Source organism: Bos grunniens, chromosome 23, assembly GCF_055505025.1.
Source record: "Bos grunniens cultivar Pamir isolate PY7600 chromosome 23, Bosgru_T2T1.0, whole genome shotgun sequence".
Lineage (NCBI taxonomy): Eukaryota > Metazoa > Chordata > Mammalia > Artiodactyla > Bovidae > Bos > Bos grunniens.
The window spans coordinates 51,775,001-51,785,210 of NC_141187.1; positions in this window are offsets into that span (position 1 = coordinate 51,775,001).

A 10,210-nucleotide genomic window follows, 5' to 3' on the forward strand; every position below is an offset into this window, starting at 1 on the left:
CTTATGCGGTCTTCCACTAGAGACTAGCTCACGTTGCGCGCAAACATCAGGCGTCTTCCAAGAGTGAGGAAAACAGAGGGCACGGTTATGGCTTCACTTGGTCTCCATGCTGTCTTCCGCGTGGTCTAACGTGGTCTTTGTACTGCGGGGTGTATCACACCAGACAGCGGTTTCAGAAAGAGCCTTGTGACTGCAAGCTGGCTGTGGGGTCAGCTGTGGGGGTTTGAGTGCTGGAAGCATGCTTACCAGCTGTGTAACCTGGAAAGGCTACTTAAACTTTCTGAGGCTGTTTCCCCATTTAGTAAAAAACAAAAGCTGGGGCGTGAATGGAACAGCAAAGCCCCCTTCACATGGTTTCAATAAACACAAGGGAATTTTCAGGTCCAGGAGAGGCTGAGAACACTGAAAGGTGGAGCTGGAAAAGACTAATGTGATGGCACTGCTCACCCGGAGGAAGTCCTGCTAAGGGGCTGAAAAGGAAGGCATAGCCCACTACAGAGGTAGCTACATATATGTATAGATATATATATTTTTAATTAATTTTTGGCCCCGCCGGGTCTTTGCTGCTGCACCCGGGTTTTCTCTAGTCGTGGTGAGCAGGGGCTACTCCCTCGTTTCAGGTGTACAGCAAAGTGATTCATCCACGTATGTTCTTTTTCAGATTCTTTTCCATCATAGGTTATTACAAGATGTTGGATATCATTCCGTGTACTATACAATAGGTCCTTGTTGTTCTTGTGTTTTATGTATAAGACAGTGTCATTCTCGGTCATAGAAAAAGGAAGAAATTGGGAGAACAACTGGATCGAAGCTTTCCTCTGGCTGGAGCTTCTTCACTCATACCTACTCCCCTTTCCATTTTTCTTTATCAGTTATTATAGTTTTCAAAGCAGTATAATTGTGTATCCAAAGCCTAATATTTTAACTTGTTTGTATGTTTGTTGCAGGGATTTACAAAGTATAAACATTAAGAAGAAAAGCACCCACCATCCTGCTAGAGGCTGTATATCTTCTCGGTCCTGTCTGTCCTGTGTGCCACCCCACACACGGGCCCACACTCATGCAGGGTCAGAACATGCCCGCTGTGTGTGACCACCTTCTTCATGTAATAATGTATGATGGCATGGCTCTCGATAGGCTGTGTCGATGCGTGTCGTGGCTGCAGAGGTCGTGTGCTGTAGACTGCCGGGAATGATGCTCTCCTCACCCCTCCCACCCTGCAGGGACAGCCACACTGGCCGTTAACTATGAGAAGACCTCCTCACTGCTGGGGCAGTGGCGCTGCCGGAGTCCTCAGGGCCCGCGGAACCTCGCCGGCAGCCTCAGGGCGGGTGGCTGGCCCAGCGGGGGACTCCTGGGTCCTGCTCGGTGCTTGGCCAGCCAGTGTCAGTGCCCACTTCAGTGGTCTTGGCTATCGTTCTTGAATGTAATGTGATGTCGCACTTTGCTGGTAATATTTAATCTGTTTTTAACAAAGTGTTTTTCTCTTAAATACGTATTTTAAAGTCTTCTTGACAGATTTCATTGAAATGTTATGATATCTTGAGAAGTCAATAGGTTTTCTTTAAAAAAACTTTTTATTTTGTATTGGGGTATAGCCAATTAACAATGTTGTGATAGTTTTAGGGGACAGCTAAGGGGCTCAACCATACATAAACATGTATCCATTCTTCCCCAAACTCCCCTCCCATCCAGGCCGCCACGTAACCCTGAGCAGAGTTCGCTGTGCTGTACGGCAGGTCCTTGCTGGTGACCCATTTTAAATACTGCATTCTGTACACGTCCATCCCCAACTCCCTAACCCCTCCCCTCATGCTTCCCTCCAGGTGACTGTAAGTTCGTTCTCTAAGTCTGTGAGCCTTTTTCTGTTTTGTAGGTAAGTTCATTTGTATCAGAAATCCATATGTTTTCGTGGGTAATTGGCCTCTCAAATTATCACCACAATTAATGTAATGATACATAACTGATTGGAACAGTGATTTGGGCATATAAAAATCCAATTTAAACACAGCGTGTACCTGACTTTCTTTCCTTCTTGATGGAGCAGAAACCATGACATCTGGGTGGAATTCATTGTTTTTGTGTAACTTTAAATTCAGACATTCAATGCATTTCTCTTTTGAGTATGAGTTTTTACTGTAATGGATATTACACTTCAGCATCTCTCAATACTGTTCTCATCTGTTCTTTCCTCATTTATCCATTCCTAACACACCCATAAATATGTTTTCAGGTATCTTTTATATTTTTCCAGTCTTGACTAGAATATCATATCTCGTATCATTTGGTTAATTTTTTTATAATATAATATCTGCATTTGTCCTCATATTACTTACCAGCTTTTATCTATTTTAAATAGACAGCTTTGTTATCAGGCTTGTATTTAAAAAAGAAAAAAAACTTGCAAATTTTTACATATCCGAATCTTCAGAGTGTATCTTTGATTGTTTTGTTTGTGTTATGAAATGGCGATGAGTTTTGCTGCTGTTTGGCCATACCACGTTGCTTGTGGGATCTTCGTTCCCCGACCGGGGATCAAACCAGCAACCCCTGCAGTGGAAGCAGGAAATCTTAATCACTGGCCAGCCAGGGAAGTCCTGGCTGTGAGTTTAATTGAAAATTTCCAAGTTGTCTCTTTTTGGCCCCAGGAGGAGAGGTTTTCTTTAATTCTCAGATGATGACACCTGTTGCCATCAGGGTTTGAGGTCAGCCCCCACCTGCTCCTGCAATGATTGCTGATTAGTCTAGTTGAGGGGAAGGCACGTGCCTGCCTGCTGACTTTACTGTAAAGTGTGCTGCACGATTTTGCCTGTCTTCATCTCCATTTCTTCCATCCTCATCTAAGCCACCAGAATGTCTCTCTGCTTTTGTTTCTTTACTCCTAAAGCAGCAGAGTGATGTTTAAAACATCAATCAAAGCAAAGATCCCTCAGCATTTTCTCCTTGTACATCAAATAAAACCCAAACTGCTTATTGTGGTTCAGAAGCCCTTATATGTTCGGTCCTCCCTGAATTTTCTCTTGAGCTCTTTAAGCTCCAGACACACCCTCTTTTCCTCTATTTCAATCTCTAAGCTTCTTCTAGTCTTAAAATCCTTCTGGGTGTTCTTCCTCTGCCAGGACTTCTCTTCCTTTCATCTCGAGTGTTCACTTGTCCTGACTTTCAAGTCTTGGCTGGAAGGTCCATCTTCAATGCCTCTGAGTCTCAAGGAGCCTGTCACCCCTAACTCACCAGTCACCTTCCCCTGTTGCCCTGTTTTATTTCCGCCTCATGACTCAAGACTGTGTACAATTGTCCCTCCTACTTTGCATGCTTCCCCAGCGGCTCAGCAGTAAAGAATCTGCAGGAGATGCAGGAGATGCGGGTTTGATCCCTGGGTCAGGAAGATCCCCTAGAGTAGGAAATGGCAACCCACTCCAGTATTCTTTCCTGGGAGATTCCATGGACAGAGGAACCTGGCAGGCTATAGTCTCCGGGGTTCCAAAGAGTCGGACACGACTGAGCAAGCCCATGCAGTTGTCACGCAAGTCCCAATCGTCTATAGAAAGTGGCTGAATCTAGCTCCTGAATAATAGTCCTTCTTAGGAAAATTTTAGACACGTACTTTATTTCTGTAGTTGCTGACAAGTGTTTTATTTTACAAATAAAAGGCATCTCGCCTGGGCTAAAAGCACAGGGCCCTGTCTTTGTGGGCTTTCCTTTCTGTTGTAAAAAGCAGTTTTTTAGCTGCTCTGTGTCATGGTAATTCTCTGTTGTGAATTCTCTGTTGGAGGGCTAGGGTTTTTGGTTTCCTTGATGTTCCTCGGCTTTGAGGTTTTGTTTAAGATTTGTGTTTTAGGATGAAACATTTCCATGGTTACACCCACTTCTTTACCATCCTTTGCGGGGGGGAGGGGGGGGGTAGAAACATGATGACAAGTAGAGTGATCCGATTCCTGGATTTCTACACAGATGTCTTTTGTATCTGCCTACATATGAAACTTCTTGGGCAACTTCCATTTCCGTGCATTTATTCCCTTGAATGCTTTTCTTAAATGAAGCATGTTTCAAGATTAGGAATAAATGACTTGAATTGGCAAATTAAACAGGGATGGCCTATGTTATGTTAATGGTCTAAATTCAATGTGAGATGAATTTAGAGGTAAGTGTATGAAGGGAGAGATTGTTTCAGAGGCAAACCTGAAGAGCAGCATCAGGCAGTAATCACACACGTGTGTAAAGAATCAATAGTGCATTTACAAAGACTGTGTTCAGAAATAGCATACTGTTTTTTAAGTATAAAATTTCATGTCAAAATATTAGAACGATCGTCTGCGCTTTTACTGAGGCGGAGCCGTGAAACTCATCTTTCCTCAGACAGTCTGCATGCATGTTGCGACTCCCCTGGGCCAGACACACACACTCCAGCACTTGGGGAGCATCGCAAAGCATTTGCACAGATGCATCTGAATTCACACTCATGAGATAATTTCAGCTGAGATGAGGGAGCAAGCAAGAGACCTCACCGTTAATGCAAAGTCTAAATTCTGGAAAAGTGGTGCAGCTTTTTTTTTAAGCTGAAGTAATAGCTTATACTGTGTTATTCAGGGAGGGGCTGGGAATTTTAATTCGAATCTTAACTGTTCATGTGCAGACAGTCTGGCTGGTGGTTACCGTCAAGCATTTAGTGACTTTCACCACCTGGTATCGCCCCAGTTTGCCTGAGCCTTAGAGTCTGTCTTTTTCTCCCGAGAGACCTCCTCCTTTTTTTTTTTTGAAACTTATTTGGCTGCATCGGGTCTTAGTTGTAGGATCCTTTGCTATGACACAGGCTCAGTTGCTCTCACAAAATATGGGATCTTAGTTCCCCAACCAGGGGTCAAACCTGGGTCCCCTGCATTGCAAGGCAGATTCTTCACCACTGGACCACCAGGGAGTTCTTAGAGACCTCCTCTTTTACTTTGATATCTCTCTCCTCCCCTGACCTAATTCAATTATCAGGTCAGTTCAGTTCAGTCACTCAGTCATGTTCAACTCTTTGCGACCCCATGGACTGCAGCACGCCAGGCCTCCCTTGTCCGTCACCAAACTCCTGGAGCTTACTCAAACTCATTTCCATTGAGTCAGCGATGCCATCCAACCATCTCATCCTCTGTTGTCCCCTTCTCCTCCTGCCTTCAATCATTCCCAGCATCAGGGTCTTTTCCAGTGAGTCAGTGTTTCGCAGTGTTTCGCAGGTGGCCAAAGTATTGGAGCTTCAGCTTCAACATCAGTCCTTCCAATGAACATTCCTTAAGTGTTTCAGTAGATAAACTCCCGGAAGTGGAGCTGTGAGGGCAAATGAGTGGAAAGATTTAAATTTAAGAAACACCAGGAAATCACCTTAAAGAGTACACCAATTTATACTCCAAATAAAATGTAAGATGGTGACATTTTTTTTCCTACATTCTTACTGGCTTAGGACATTATCCTTTTAAAGGAAATACTTGCCGGTCTGATATGAGCTGATGGTTCAGGACACGCCCCCGGTGTATGGCATCTTAGCACGTTGAATATTTTAAGCTGAAGGACTTTAAAAATGGCAGATTTTTACTCCTACATTTTAAAAATTTCTATTTTATTGAAGTATAGTTTGTTTACAATGTTGTGTTAATTTCTGTTGTAAAGTGACTTAGTTACACGTATGTATATTATGTATATATTCTCCGTTATACATATATATGCATTTCTTTCTCATTATGGCTTACCCTAGGACACTGAATACAGTCCCCTATGCTGTATGATATAGGACCTACATAACAGTTAGCGTCTGCCAATCCTAAACCCCAATGCTTCTCTCCCCCACCCCCTACCCCTTGGCAACCACAAGCCTGTTCTCTATGTCTCTGAGTCTGCTTCTGTTTCTTAGATATGTTTATTTGTGTTGTATTTTAGATTCTGGGCTTCCCTGGTGGCTCAGTGGTAAAGATCCACCTGCCAATGCAGGAGACATGGGTTTGATCCCGGGGTCAGGAAGACCCCCTGGAGAAGGAAATGGCAACATGATTCAGTATTCTTGCCTGGGAAATCCCATGGACCGAGGAGCCTGGTGGGCTACAGTCCATGGGATCGCAAAAGAGTTGGACATGACTCAGAGACTAAAGCACAGCAACATTTAAGATTCCACATATCAGTTCAGCCGCTCAGTCGTGTCTGACTCTTTGCGACCCCATGGACTGCAGCACGCCAGGCTTCCCTGTTCTTCACCAACTCCCAGAGATTGCTCAAACTCGTGTTCATCAAGTCGGTGATGCTATCCAACCATCTCATCTTCTGTCATCCCCTTCTCCTCCTGCCTTCAGTCTTTACAGCGTCAGAGTCTTTTCCAATGAGTCAGTTCTTCACATCAGGTGGCCAAAGTATTGGAGCTTCAGCTTCAGCATCAGTCCTTCCACTGAATATTCAGGACTGATTTCCTTTAGGAGGGACTGGTTTGATCTCCTTGCAGTCCAAGGGACTCTCAAGAGTCTTCTCCAGCACCACAGTTCAAAAACATCAATTCTTTTGCGCTCAGCTTTCTTTATAGTCCAACTCTCACATCCATACATGACTACTGCAAAAACCATAGCTTTGACTAGACGGACCCTTATTGGCAAAGTAACGTCTCTGCTTTTTAACATGCTGTCTAGGTTGGTCATAGCTTTTCTTCCAAGGAGCAAGTGTCTTTTAATTTCATGTTGCAGTCACCATCTACAGTGATTTTGGAGCCCAAGAAAATAAAGTCTGTCACTGTTTCCATTGTTTCCCCATCTATTTGCCACGTGTAAGTGATATCAAATGGTATTTGTCTTTCTCTTTCTCAACACCTTTGTTGAAAAATCTCCCCCTCATGATCTGAGGTTTCAGTTTTATAATATACAAAACGGTCTATATATTTGAGTCTATGTCCGTACTCTCTCTTCTTGTATAAAGAAATGCAGTTGACTTTGTATAAAAACCTTATACTTGTCTACCTCATTAAAATCTCTTACTGAAAGATTCTGAGTGCCTCAACTAAGACCCAATGCAGCCAATAAATGAATAAAGTAAAATAAAATCTCTTACTATTTCTAACATCGTGTCTGTTGATTGTGATTTTCTGTCAAAATGATCACACCATTCTCTAAGATTATCTTCTTAATTCTCTAATTAAAAGATTCTCTATTTTTTAGAGATCTATATCTCTAAAAAAAGATTCCTTAATGAAGATTATCTTCAATCCTTTTCAATCTTTCTAATCCTTTTCATTCAGTTTATCTTTCTTATGTACTTAGACCCTTCAAGTCATGGTTGCTCATTTTTAATTTTTTTTTTAAACTTAAAAACACACGCAAAGTAAATAAATATGAAAACACACAAAGCCAAAAAAAAAAAAAAACCAAACCCCACCTCTTCTATATTTTAACCCTAAGGGTGAAGCAGCTGAAAATTCAACTCAAAATTTGAAATTTAGGGTCGCTGAGTTACTCTATCAGTTAAAGTCACCATTCATGTTAGTAAAAGTTAGAACACAGAGTTGGGAAAAATCAAGGCATGCATTGGCATGGGGACACTTGAGAGGGTTCAGAGAACTCCAGAGGGAATTCATCCTATGTGCTAACAATAACAACAAATATTTGATTAAAAGATGGGCAGAGGAACTAAACAGACATTTCTTCAAAGAACATGTTTCACTGCATCTGAATCACATCAGCAAAGAAAACACACTTCTTTTTTAAAGACACCAGTGATACATTTATTGGCTAAAGGAATGTATCACTCAGCTTCTCACTTGCAGACAGCCTCCAAGTTAGATTATTGGGACCTTAGAAAACATGACTGTTATAGAATATGTTCCAATTTTTATGTGTTCAGGTTCAAGCTAGTGTGTAATAATCCCTTGATGAAATTATTAAATAATGTAGGCTTCTAAGCTGGATGTAGCTGAAACAAGCTTGCTCCACAACTAACTTCTCCATCCATGGATGTCATCTGGTGGGAATGACAAAGCCCTTCTTTTGTGTTCCTGCTTCCTCTTCTCCAGTTCCTCTGTCCTGTTATTTTGTTCTCGTATAGCTGACTTCTTTTACGGGCAGGAAAGAATCTCTATGCAGGGCTTAACCCAACAAAGCATGGCAGCAGCGGCTCTGGCAGAAAATCAAGGGGAAGTTTGTAAAAGAGAACCGGCTGGATTAACCGTTCTGTGCTTTCCTCCCTGGCCGCACTTGGGCCGCACAGAGGCCAGCAATCCTGCTGACCTGCATGCCTCGGCCACTCCCGGCCGATTTCCTTCTTCCTCTATCCTCAGCCTGGCTTCGCTTTAGAACCGAAAGAGGAGAGGCATATGCCCTTTAAATCTACTTGTAGTCACATTTTCTAAAACTATCGCTCCAAAGTTTAATGAATGTGGTACCATTTGTACACCTGGATTGAGCCTTTTGCTTCAGGAAGACGTTGGCCAACACATGAGTACTCAAAATATGCCGACTGAAAATTAACTTAAAAAAAAAAACAATTCCGAAGTTTCTGAAACATGTAGTGGTATTTTTTAAGAATTCCCTTCAGAACTTTAAGCAGATTCTTAAGAAACACCAGTGGTAATAGATCTTAATCCACTAATCCTGGATTCGATCATTGCCAATAATCATTCGGAGTAAACTCTGAATGTATAATGCAGAGCTTAAGCAATGCCAAATTTTTATTTTATTTTTTAAAATAAATTTTTAATAATTTTTTGGCTGCAAGGTGAGGCATGCAGGCTCTTCTTTCCACAACAGGGAACCCATGCCCCCTGAAGTGGAAAACCACTGCGCCACCAGGGAAGTCCCCAGACTTTTATTTAAAAAATTTTTATTTTTAAGATGCAGCTATAAGTGACTAGATTTTGGTTTGTGGTGGATAAATTCACTTGTAATCTGCTCCATCAAGTTACTTTACATAGAAGCATTATCGTCATAAAGACTATTGAACATTCATGTACCATGCTCTGCTGCGGTGTGTGTTTATAAATTTTTTGAAAATTTCTTTACCTTACTGGCCCCTTTTGTCGATACTGTGTAGAAAATACAATATTTTATTACTATTTTATTATCAGTAGTAGCATTTACTTAGGAATATTGTCTTTCACCCAGTAGTGCTAATTCTAAATTAAATTATGTAAATTTCAAGTAATATGACCCTGAACATTAGAATAGTGGGATGCTAAAGATGTAAATATAAGCAAATCTTAAAATTCTTATATTTTAGTCAAATTATATAGAGAGAATCATCTTTAAATAATGTAAAAGGAAAATGTCCCAAATTACCTTTCTGATAAAGTTTATTTTTTAAAAATCTGTTCAATGCTTTTATTCTACACTTCAGTCGTGTCCGACTCCGTGTGACCCCATGGACTGTAGCCCGCCAGGCTCCTCTGTCCATGGGATTCTCCAGGCGAGAATCCTGGAGTGGGTTGCCATGTCCTTCTCCAGAGGATCTTCCCTATCCAGTGACTGAACCCTCATCTCTTACATCTCCTGCATTGGCAGGCAGGTTCTTTGCCACTAGCTCCACCCGGGAAGCCCTTTATTCTATATAGTATTTGTCATATCTTTTTAAAAAAACAATAAAATAGGCATTATCATTAAAATCATTTAACAAGGAGAGTGCTCATTTTCATGGAGGTAAACGGTCTTGCTCAAGATCATACAGGATAAGTGTTAAAACTGGGCTAAGAACCTAGATTCTCTGACTCGAAACCCTATGTTTTACAGGGTAATTTACATGGGAACACCTTCTAGGAGGAACATGGAGTGCAAATGCAGGGCATTAGACAGGATCCAGCCCTGCTTGTGCCCCTAAATATTAATGGCTGTGTGATTTAAGGCCTCTTTCTTTCACCTCTTTGGGATTTAGTACGGCCATTTGTTAAACGAGAGTGTTTTTCTTCCCCTGAATTATAGGCTAACTTCAGAAACTCCGTAAAGAAGCACCACCAACCTTATTTAATGGGGCAGAGTGGGGAGAGTGTCACAAATATTACGAAGGAGTCAGTCAGCCCTACCAAAGCCCATTTCGTGTAATAACCACTAAGGATTAACCTGGGGCTTCCCTGGGGGCTCAGTGATGAAGAATCTGCCTGCCAAGGCGGGAGACTCAGGAGATGCAGTAGACAGGGCTCCAATCCCTGGGTCGGGAAGATCCCTGGAGGAGGAAATGGCAACCCAGTCCAGTCCTCTTGCCTGGAGAATCCCAC